Here is an 11522-nt window from a genome sequence, read left to right as displayed (position 1 = left end):
TATACACCAATCCAGACCCCAAATCCTCAAACTCCCTCTCAATCTCCACGAATCTAGCAAAAATCAAAACCCTAGCTACTCTTTTTTTCTCAAATTCGTGAAGTTCTAGATCTCCCCATACTGCAATACCTACATCAACGGATAGAGCTCCTAAAGACCTACCTATTGATGACAATATCACCTCGAAACTCCGATGATAAATTTTCCAACCACCTCCAATGCCGCGTCACTGCCACTCTGTGGCCTCCCGTTTCTCTCTTTACACTGTCCTCGAACGAGGTTTTGTTGTCGATTTTTATCAAAACTAGCCTCCAATTCTCCGGAGTCATGGTTTCGATGAAAATCAACAATGGAAGCTTGCTTGAGCCGTACCATTGTTCTGCTATGTCTCGCTGCCTAATTGTCGCTACGCCACCGTTGTTCGATACACAAATTAAGTAAACTCGGAACTTAATGCTTTTCTCTATGTTTTGAATTTTTTGTTTCTTTGTCGTTTGTTTGTAGCCTTGTTGTAGTTTAAATTTTGTTTAGTGATCTTTTTAGTTTAATATTCAATCTAATTTTTGATTTCATCGTCGTTTAACCTAATCGATTCTATTAGTTTGTCTCACTGTTAACATGTTTTTGTTTTACTTTAAATAGTTAAGTTTGAATTATGTTGCCTAATTTCGCTTTAGTTTAAACTATTGAGTTCTATTAAGGTCTTCACTAGTCAATACATGTCTTTACTTAAGCTTTAAGTTCTAGTTCTCTTTGTTGGTTAATGGTTCGATTAGATAGTTGTTCTAGTTACTTGCTTTTAATTTGGTTTGAGTAAGTGGTTTGGTATTGTTGTTGATAAAATCTAAAGGTTAAATGAGTTGATCATGATTTAGGGTACAAAGTTCTTTACTTTAACATCTAGGATGGTTGAAAGTATTATTTTCCTCCATGCTTCTGCCATATTATGTTGTAGGACTATCATTTGCCCCCTTAGACTGTCCTAGAGCAGTGTTTGGTGAACAAGAATCAGTCCTTTTGGACATAAAATCTGTCCAAAAGTGACTTTCTTTGCTTACTTAAGAGCTGATCCTTTCATATTTTAACACACACAAGAAAATACACTTAGACACCATCTTTTTACACTCTAATAAAACAGGACTTGAGAAAAATAATCATCAGTTGAACCCTCAGAGTGAGCTGAAAACCTGAAAGTCTTAGTGTAATTTCTATTTGAGCAAAACCTTTCAAAATAACAAAGTTTGTAAAGTTAATTCTAGGCTTCTTCACTATTTAAAATTGTTGGGACTCAAGGTCTATTTATGGGTCATTTTCTCGGGTTCCGAGGTACTGTTTGTTGCTGTTTTCTGCGGTCATTGCTGCTGGATTTCAGTTCATATTGCTGTATTTTGATTTCTTTGCAGCGTAGGTAAGCCTTAAACCTCTGTAATACTGATTTTTCAATATTAATGAATATGACATGTATTTTTAGCATTCTCTAGTATTCTTTAGTTTAAAAAAATAGAAAAATACTGATTGGTTGTTTCTGTGGTTATGTCTTATGTCTCAAACAAATTTATGTGCTAAAATATGGATATTTTGGTTCATTTTTATTTTCTTGAGTTAAGTTTTTACTTTGGAAAAATGAATAGTTCAAAGATTCTACTTTTATTGTTAGCAAGTTAAACTGATTTTTCTTTTCTTTATAAATATTGGTTTTGTAGTCAGGTTCTTTTATCTATAATGATCTGATTCTTATTTATATTTTGTAGTTGAGCTTGATCCTTGGGGAGTGAAAGAGTATAGTTTTTCATGGCTCAAGTTTTGGTTTCCTTTACTTCAAGGTTTTCTTTTAATGATTAAATAAGTATCCATGCTCATATTAAATAGCTAAAGTTTTAGTATCAAGTCAAGTTCTCTTTTAAAAATGATACATTAATTGTTGTCATCAATTGTTTTAGTTGAATGAACGAAGAATAAAAAAATCTAAGGTCATGTGTGTTGAGTTTATTAAGAATGTAATCTCTGCAAGTGGGTGTGTAATGACCCGACTGATCGTTTTAAGCTCTAGCGTGTCGTTCGGCAGTTTGAGGCCTTGAGTAGCTTCACTTCATGTGTTTATGACTTGTACATGTGGTCGGAATTGGATTTTTGGGAAGTTCGAAGCTGATTTGGAAGCTTTAAGTTGGAAGAGATGACTATGGTTTGACTTTTGAGTAAACAACCTCGGAATAGGGATTTGAAGGCTCCAATAGATTCGTATGATGATTTCAAACTTGGGCGTATGTTCGGGTTGAGTATCGGATCACCTGGGAGCATTTCAGTGCTTATTATGGAAGGTTGGCATTTTGAAAATTTAAGAATTTCCTAAGTTTGGTTTGAAGTGGGCTTCATTATTTTCGATGTCCGTTTGGGATTTCAAGCCTTGAAATAGGTTCGTATTGTGATTTATGACTTGAATACAAAGTTTGGCGTCATTCCAAAATGTTTTGGTATGGTTCGGACGCGTTCATCGAAGTTTGAAAGTTTAAAGAAGGATTTCTATCATCGATTCATAGTTTCGATGTTGTTTGCCGTGATTTGAGGCCTCGACTAAGTTCGTAATGTGTTTTGGGACATGTTGGTATATTTGGTCAAGGTCCCGGGGGCATCACGTGGATTCCGGATAGTTAACGGATTGGATTTTGAACTTAAGGAAAAGCTGGAGAATTTTGGTTGCTGGTGCAACCGTTTCTGTGGAATCTTCATCGCAGAAGTGAGGCAGTGAACCGCAGAAGCAGCTGGAAGTGAGCTGGGCAGAGGCCGCACGTACGAAGGAATTCCCGCACCTACATGATCGCAGATATGACCATTAGAGCGCAGAAGTGGAAGTTGGCCAAGAAAGCCTGGGCCGCAGAAGCGGACATAGAAGCGTAGGTACGCGAGCGCAGAAGTGCTTGAGTCCCGCAGAAGCGAAAGCGCAGGTGTTCTACTAGGGGAACAAAAGCGAGGGCTGTTGGTTTGTGCTAGAGCCGCACTTGCGATGGATTTTTCACAGGTGCAGAGCCGCAAAAGCGGCTATTGTTCCGCAGGTGAGAGGAAGTGCTGGGCAGAATTGGATTTTTATACGGGACTTGGCCCATTTTCTTTCATTCTCTCTTGGTTTGGGAGATTTTTGGAGAGTTTCAAGTGGAGACTTTCATCAACCACTACAAGGTAAGTAATTCCCACATAAGTTTAGTGAAATACTTGGATTATATACGGATTTTCACATGGAAAATTTTGGAATTTTAAGAGGAAGACCAAGAATTGATAGTTTTGGATTTTCACCATGATTTTGGAAATGGAATTAGGAATAAATTATATATTTGAGTCTGTGGAGGTATATGTAAAGTTTATCTTTGAAAATTTTCGGAATCACAACACGTGAGCCCGAGGGTTGACTTTATTGACTTTTCGAGCGGAGTTGGCAATCATTATAAATTATTAAATTGTAAGCATTAGAGTACATTTTGATTGATTTACACGTTGTTTGACTAGTTCCGGGATGTTTGGCTTTGAGTTGAGGTGTTAGAGAGGCATTGGAGCCGGTTATGGAACTTCGGAGCGAGGTAAGTCTCATGTCTAGCCTTTTGAGGGGGAAACTACCCCCTAGGTGATATTTATTATTATGTGTAACTAGTTATGTGTGCTATGTATGAACGAGGTGATGAGAGTCCGTACGTAGCTAAAGCATGATTATCTTCGGGTAGACTTAGGACTTTATCATATATATTTAAATTGTTTGGACTCATTTGGCTAGTCTAATGAATTGAAAATTTTAACAGAAATTGATTTAGAAATATGTAAATATATTAGGCCGAGCTTTATCACCTTGAGTTGTTGCCAAGATATTTGACAAATGTAAAGGGGTATATTTATTATTGTTCCCATGTACTATATTTTAAGCAGGTGCCTCGTAATTCAATAACTTCCTTCCTTTCTTGTGGAGCGGGCCGAACGCCTCGGCAATATAATAGATGCATCTATGGTTCATGTAGCTCGACCCTCGGCACTGTACACATTATTCTAGATCGAGCCGAACGACCTCGACATAATCATGTGTTATATTGCTGGTAGTTCGAACGTTCACGAGATTATCTTTCCACTGATGCCCGGGGCTTTATATGGTATTCCTTATTCATTTGACATTGGCACTTGACATTTTTCTGAGCTGTTGAGGTAGAATACAAGATTGAGAAATTCATACGTTAAAGGAAATATTTGGAATATTATGTAACTTATAGATTTACCCCATTATTGTTGTGTGCTTCATATCTGCTTATGATTTATTATATTGCTTTATTGGACCTCTAGTAAGTGTCGATGTTGACCCCTCATCACTACTTCTCCAGGGTTAGGCTAGATACTTACTGGGTACGCATTGATTTACGTACTCGTGTTGTACTTCTGCACTAAATGTGCAGGATCTGACAGGTTCATTTGGTGATCATCTTGGCGCGTAGGCGCACCTGTTGAAGGGACTTCATGTAAATTGCATTCCAAGCTACACATCGCAGTCCACGGAGTCTCTATCGTATTATTTATTTTATCCTGTCTTATTGACATTCTGGATAGATGTTGTATTATTATTGTACTCCTTAGAAAATGCTCATGCACTTGTGACACCGGGTTTTAGGGTTATACTAGTTGATGCACACGGTTTCGTATATTATTATCGCCTTTCATTTCTTTTATAAACTACAAATGTTGTACGTTCCCATAGATTTAGAAGTGTAAGTCTCTTTCCTTATTAAAATCTATGATTTCAAAAGTAACAAAATGGGTAACTAAATTGATAAATCACTGTTGGCTTGCCTAACGGTGGCGTTAGGCGCCATCACGATCTATAATGAATTTTGGGTCGTGACATCAAGTTCAATAATTCATGGTGCATATGTCAGTCCATTGTCTAAACTAAAATCAATTTTAGCTACTCTCTTAGTGACAAAAATGATATTTCCCTTCATGGGTAGTCTGGTAGCGTTACTTTCCATGCGAAGTGTTTAAATCATTTTTTTTTGGACTTCTTTAGTTTTTTTTTTCATTTTCTTTATTTAGAGGAACAATTGTTGAATTTCTCTTTGAAAAAATAAGAAAAGGTACATACATGGGAAACTTCTTGTGTTTTGATTTTCAATCTCATCAAATCAGTAAAAAACAAAGGTGGCTCATTAGGTTGTTGGCTTGTTTTTTATAAATAAATTAATTAAATACTTTCATTTTGCCATTGATAACAAAATGAAGCCCAGATGCTCCGGTAAGGAGGTGGGCGTGGCTTCCATTGATGACAAGATGTGGGAAGCGAGGCTCAGATGGTTTGGACACGTACAAATGAGAAACCCAGATGCTCCGGTAAGGAGGTGTGAGCGGCTGGCTTTGGAGGGCACGTGAAGAGGTAGAGGACGGCCTAAGAAGTATTGGGGAGAGGTGATCAGGCAGGACATGGCGAGACTTCAGATTTCCGAGGACATGGCTCTTGATAGGAAGTTGTGGAGGTCGAGTATTAGGGTTGTAGGTTTGGAGGTAGTTGAGTCTCCCTTATTTCGTACCTTTGTGAGGCTAGTCTGGTAGTGTTTTGTCGATGTCAGCTAGTGGCAATGTTGTTTCTTACTACTCCTTTGTTTACCATAGTGCCGGGTCTATGTACTGTCTATCGCGTTTGCTTTACTTCTACTTTCTCTTTTTCATGATGTTATTTTTCCTATAGTTTCTATTGGTGATACTGATATTGTCTTTTTTCGTCTTCTTGAGCCGAGAGTCTTTCGAAAATAGTCTCTCTACTCCCTTGGGTTAGGAGTAAGGCCTGCGTACAGACTATCCTCCCCAGACCCCACTAGTGGGATTTCACACGGTCGTTGTTGTTGTTGTTGTTTCATTTTTCCATGAACGCTAGCATCAATTTACGCTACTGGAATTTTCTTCTTGGGCTATGGAAAGTTGAATTAGTTGAGTTGTTTGCTTGGTCCAAGTGTTGTTCCAAGACCTTGAGTAATTAACTCAAATACCAATAGATTCACAAATGGGCCAGCAACCCATAAGTCAAGAGAGTAACCAAATGTCATTACAATAGCCAATTCTCTAAAGTAGCCCATTCTTGAAATTAAGAAAAGCTGGCCCAAATTTTTAAATACCTTTGTTGTTTGCATATTTCCAATAAAAAAAATAGATTCCTCTTTTTTTTAAAATTTAAAATAACCTAACCACTTTTAATAATTAATTTAAACGCTAGGCAACTTATAAGCGCACTTTAACTTTTTTATTCATGGACTCGCTTGTATAGCGTTATGTTTAACATTCATTAAATTAATTCAATAATCCCATACTATGTTCAATAGCTTTGATAATTCCTAAATTAGTTAATCCCTTACTATAAATCACAGATTCATTTGCGTAGCGCGATAGTCGATGTTTAATAAATTTTAAAATTCATTTCTACAAATGTAGTAATTTTCCAAAAGTAATAACGTGTTAATAATCCCTGTCATGACTGCAGATTTGCTTGCGTAGCGCTGTTATGACAAAATTAATAAATTTTGTCTCAATCACGCATTCGCTTGCGTAGTGTGGTTACGGCGTCTTTTTTATTCAAGACATCTTTTAATAATTAGCAATGAAAGCGGATCTAGGGAAAACATGAAAACCAATAAAACACAGTTTGTCCAAAATTAATCAAGCCATTTTTAGTCAATAAAAGCGATTGTGCTAGAATCACGTATCACGACCCTAAATCAACTAGTCATGCACCTAACCCAACCTTCTAGGTAAGCCAACTAGTAACTATCCAATTTCAATGATATTAACAAGACAAATAAACGATAGTAATTTACTGAATTTATACATTTTCCAAGGACTAGTAGTACAAATTATGAGCTTCTAAGAATAGAATTTACAAAGCTGAAATGAAATAAATATATTGTCTGTTTGAAAAGTACATAAACAGAGTTTTATAGATCTAAAGCTACCACCAATAAGGGGCAGCTACAACCGGGACGTAGGTACATCTTCAATCCAGCTCTCATCGAACACAGAAACATCAGTGACCAACATCTGCACGCAAGGTGCAAAAGTGTAGTATGAGTACAACCGACCCCATGTACTCAGTAAGTAACAAACCTAACCTTAGGTTGAAAGTAGTGACGAGCTAACACAAGGTCGGGTCCAATACCAATGTTCCACAACAATTCATAGCAGCATAGTACAAGTACAAAACAAGTATCTCTGAAGTAAAAGGCTCGGTTCGTTCACAGTTCCAAAAAAAAATAGGCATTTCTTTTCAAGTATCTCAGTGAAAACCCAAATCTTTTACCAAAAAAGCCAAAATACGAGTAAGTTTGAAAACTGTGATTTTTCCAAAAATCCTTTCAACAATAAATAAGATGTTTCATTTTCCTCTCAGATAGAAAGTGTAAGATGCTTCTCTAAGCCCATATGTAAAAATGTATGAGAAATTGAGAAGTCATAAATCACGTGATACTATACAGCATGAGGAAAAAAAGCATCTCTATGCCTGTATGTCAAGTGCGCATGCCAAATGCGATGCAAATTAGTGATAAAGATCATACGCATACTCTCAGAGTATCAATTCATTTCGTTCTCTCAGTCACTCAGCACACGGCACTCGCACTCAGTAGGTACCTGCGCTTACTGGGGATGTGCAAACTCCGGAGGGGCTCCTATAGCCCAAGCACTATAATCTGCACGGACAACTCACGTGCTGCATGGACAACTCACGTGCCATAATATCAATATCTGGAATTGCACGGACAACTCACGTGCAGCACGGACAACTCACATGCTATAGTAAGCTAATCTAACCCGTTGCAGCGTGCAGCCCGATCCCATAATCATCCTAACAACCGGGCCCTTGGCCTCACTCAGTCATCAATCTCTCCAGTCTCTCAGGCTCACAATGTCATGATACTAGCCCAAAAACAATGATATGATGCATCAATAAATAACAACAGAGACTGAGATATGATATGCATGTGAATGTGTATGACTGAGTATGTAATGCAATGAAAGCAGATTACTCAACAACAGAAATGACCTCAGTGGGTCCAAACAGGATAAGCATGTAGCCTAGACATGGTTTCTAACAAAATCACAGCTCGATAACTCTAGTACGTAGATATTTCATGATTTCAAACAAGTTCAGGAAACTACACAGTACCACATAAATAAAGGAAATCACAATTCACACGGTGCACGCCCACACGCCCGTCACCTAGCATGTGCGTCACCTCAAAATCAAACACAAAACACGTATATTCAGGGTTTATACCCTCAGCTCCAAGATTAGAAGAGTTACTTACCTCGAACAAGCCAATACCAATGCCGAGCAAGCCAAACGATGCTCCAAAGATTCCATCCTGCACGTTCTCACCTCTAGTACGTAGCCGAGACATGGTTTTTAACATAATCACAGCTCGATAACTCTAGTACATAAAGATTTCATGATTTCAGACAAGTTCAGGTAACTACACAGTACCAAAGAAATAATGGAAATCACAGTTCACACGGTGCACGCCCACACGCTCGTCACCTAGCATGTGCGTCACCTCAAAATCAAACACATAACATGTATATTCAGGGTTCATATCTTCATCTCCAAGATTATAAGAGTTACTTACCTCGAACAAGCCAATACCAATGCATAGCAAGCAAAACGATGCTCCAAAGATGCAATCCTACGCGTTCTGACCTCCAAACGGCCCAAAACTAACCAAAAACAACTCAAGTACATCAAACAATGCAGAAGGAACCAATCCCGATCGAAAAAGATTAAATCTTGAATCAAAAGCCCAAAATCGGCCAAAAGCCCAACCCAGGCCCACATCTCGAAACCCTAAAAATGTAAAAAATCCAACAACCCATTCATTTACGAGTCCAACCATACTAGTTTCACTCAAATCCAACTCCAATTCAATGTTCAAAACTCAAAATTTCACATTATTAAACTTTAGGCCAAAACCCCCAATTTCCTCTTTAAAATTCGCAATCCAATTACCAAAAACGAAGGTAGATTCGTGATATAAGATCGAAAATGAGTAGAGAACACTTACCCCAAGTTGTGTGGAAAATCTCCTCTCCAAAGTCGCCCAATCCGAGCTCCAAAATCTGAAAATGAAGATAGAAACTAAAGACCTCGAATTATAGGTTCTGCCCAGCGATTTCCGCATTTGCGGACAATTCGTCGCACCTGCGACCACCGATTTTGCGGAAAACTATCGCATTTGCAAAAAAATGGCCTTGACCAGCAAACCCCGCACCTGTGGTATCAAACTATGCATCTGCGAAGACACTCGCACTTGCGCTTCCACTCGACGCACCTGTACATACGCACCTGCGCCCTTTTCTCCGCTTCTTTGGGTCTCCTCATCCAGATCTCATCTTGCATTTGCGACGCCTTTGTCACTTCTGTGGCCATCGCACCTGCGCAAAACCAGCCGCAGGTGCGATCACACTAGAACCAGCAGCCTTCAACAATGCACTATGCAATGAAAGTGATCCGAACCTCATCCGAAACTCATCCGAGCCACTCGGGACCCCGTCCGAATATATTAACAAGACCAATAACTTAACACTGACCTACTCAAGGCCTCAAATCACACATAAAAACATCAAAATGACGAATCACACCTCAACTCGAAATTAATAAACTTTAAAACTTCAAACATCCACAACCGATTCTGAAACCTAACAAATCACGTCCGATTGACCTCAAATTTTGCACACAAGTCACATTCGACATTACAGACCTGCTCCAACTTCCAGAATCGGAATCCGACCCCAATATCAAAATGTCCACTCCCGGTCAAACTTTCCAAAATTTCCACTTTCGCCATTTCGTGCCAAATTCAACCATGGACCTCCAAATCACAATCCGGACACGCTCCTAAGTCCAAAGTCACCCAACGGAGCTAACAGAATCATAAAAATTACAATCCGAGGTTGAAATCAGTCCCGAATAACCTGAAAACCAAAGCCGACGATTCACACAAATCAAAATACATCATACGGTGCTACTCACGTCCGTAAACTACCGAGCGAAGTGCAAATGCTCAAAACGACCGGTTGGATCGTTAGATTCTCCCCCACTTAAACATACATTCGTCCTCAAACGTGTCCAGAGTTGTTCTCAAAGCCATCAAACCGCCGTATAACCTTGCCATGAACATACCCGGGGGTGATCTCACGTCACCCTATCCCATATAGACCCGGCAACACAACATAACTGTAGTTTCTTAATTCAACCTAGCCCATAAACCTTAGAATCCAATTTCCAACATCCGGAATTTCTTATACGATCAGAATCTCGCATCCTACACCCTGTATAAGTCTGAATAAGCTGTACCAAGCCACAACCATAACCCAAGATATAATCGCATGATATATCACATAACACAGATACTCGAAGCAATGATTTCTAATCACAGTAGCTGCTCAAAATAACCCAATACCGGTAATAAACCTCATATCAAACAAGACTCCATTCTGAAATCTTCGTACAGTACCGATGATGAAAGAAACACGCGGAAACTCATAACCATTCATCAGACCAACAAGTCATGGAGCTCCCTCTACTTCAACAAGAACTATAGCCAATTCCTAAAGCCAACTTCCGATATTATCCTTCCAAATATACTGCAATCAAATCTGATAGCACCCATCCTAGATCCGACGACTTCATCTTATCAAATACAAACTACTCTACTGACACGCAACACCAATACTACCCAGAGCCACAAACTGTGCAATCCATGCATGAATAAGTAACAACCCAAATGTACTCAATCATGAAAATGACTCAAAAAAGAGAACCGTCCTGCAAGCTTAACAGGTACCACCACAATGCAATGCTAAGAACCCATCACACACGGTAGAACCATAACATATGAATCTAACACGAAGGATCATGTCTCAATATAACTCTGCCGCAATGCGCGACCCCATCCAAACACTGGCCCATATGAGACACCTGGAGAAGCATATGACACAATGCCGCACAAAACTTGAAAGAACATAACCAATACGCCCTCAATCATGCAATACCCAATTACTCATCTCGCTCAAATTCCACTATAAAGCACCAAATAGAACCGCACCAGGCGTGCTTATAGCCAACTAATCACAACTCCTCGTATCATAGAAGAGTAAATCACATATCCTTTCAGAACACGAATAAGCTCAACAACAACCGAATGGCACATCCCTCAATAATAGAAGTATGGAACCAACCAATCCGGCTCGGTGTAGAATACACATCTTAATTGGGCCTGCCAATGGACCCCCTAAATCGACTCTGGTCACCCACAAATGGATAAATAACCCTCCAAAAGTCCACAATGACTGAATCATAACACTTACTATCATCTGGCTAGCTCAGGCCACAACTTCACAGCCCACAACCACGAAACAATCTGCTCCTGAAAGCTCCCGATTTCCAAATTCATATAACACATGAATCACCATTTCCGATTCCATCTCCACCGCCCGAATGTCTAACACATCTCTCATACACG

Source organism: Nicotiana tomentosiformis, chromosome 7 (assembly GCF_000390325.3).
Source record: "Nicotiana tomentosiformis chromosome 7, ASM39032v3, whole genome shotgun sequence".
Taxonomy (NCBI): domain Eukaryota; kingdom Viridiplantae; phylum Streptophyta; class Magnoliopsida; order Solanales; family Solanaceae; genus Nicotiana; species Nicotiana tomentosiformis.
The sequence above is the reverse complement of the archived record's forward strand: the minus strand, read 5'-3'. Positions refer to the sequence as shown.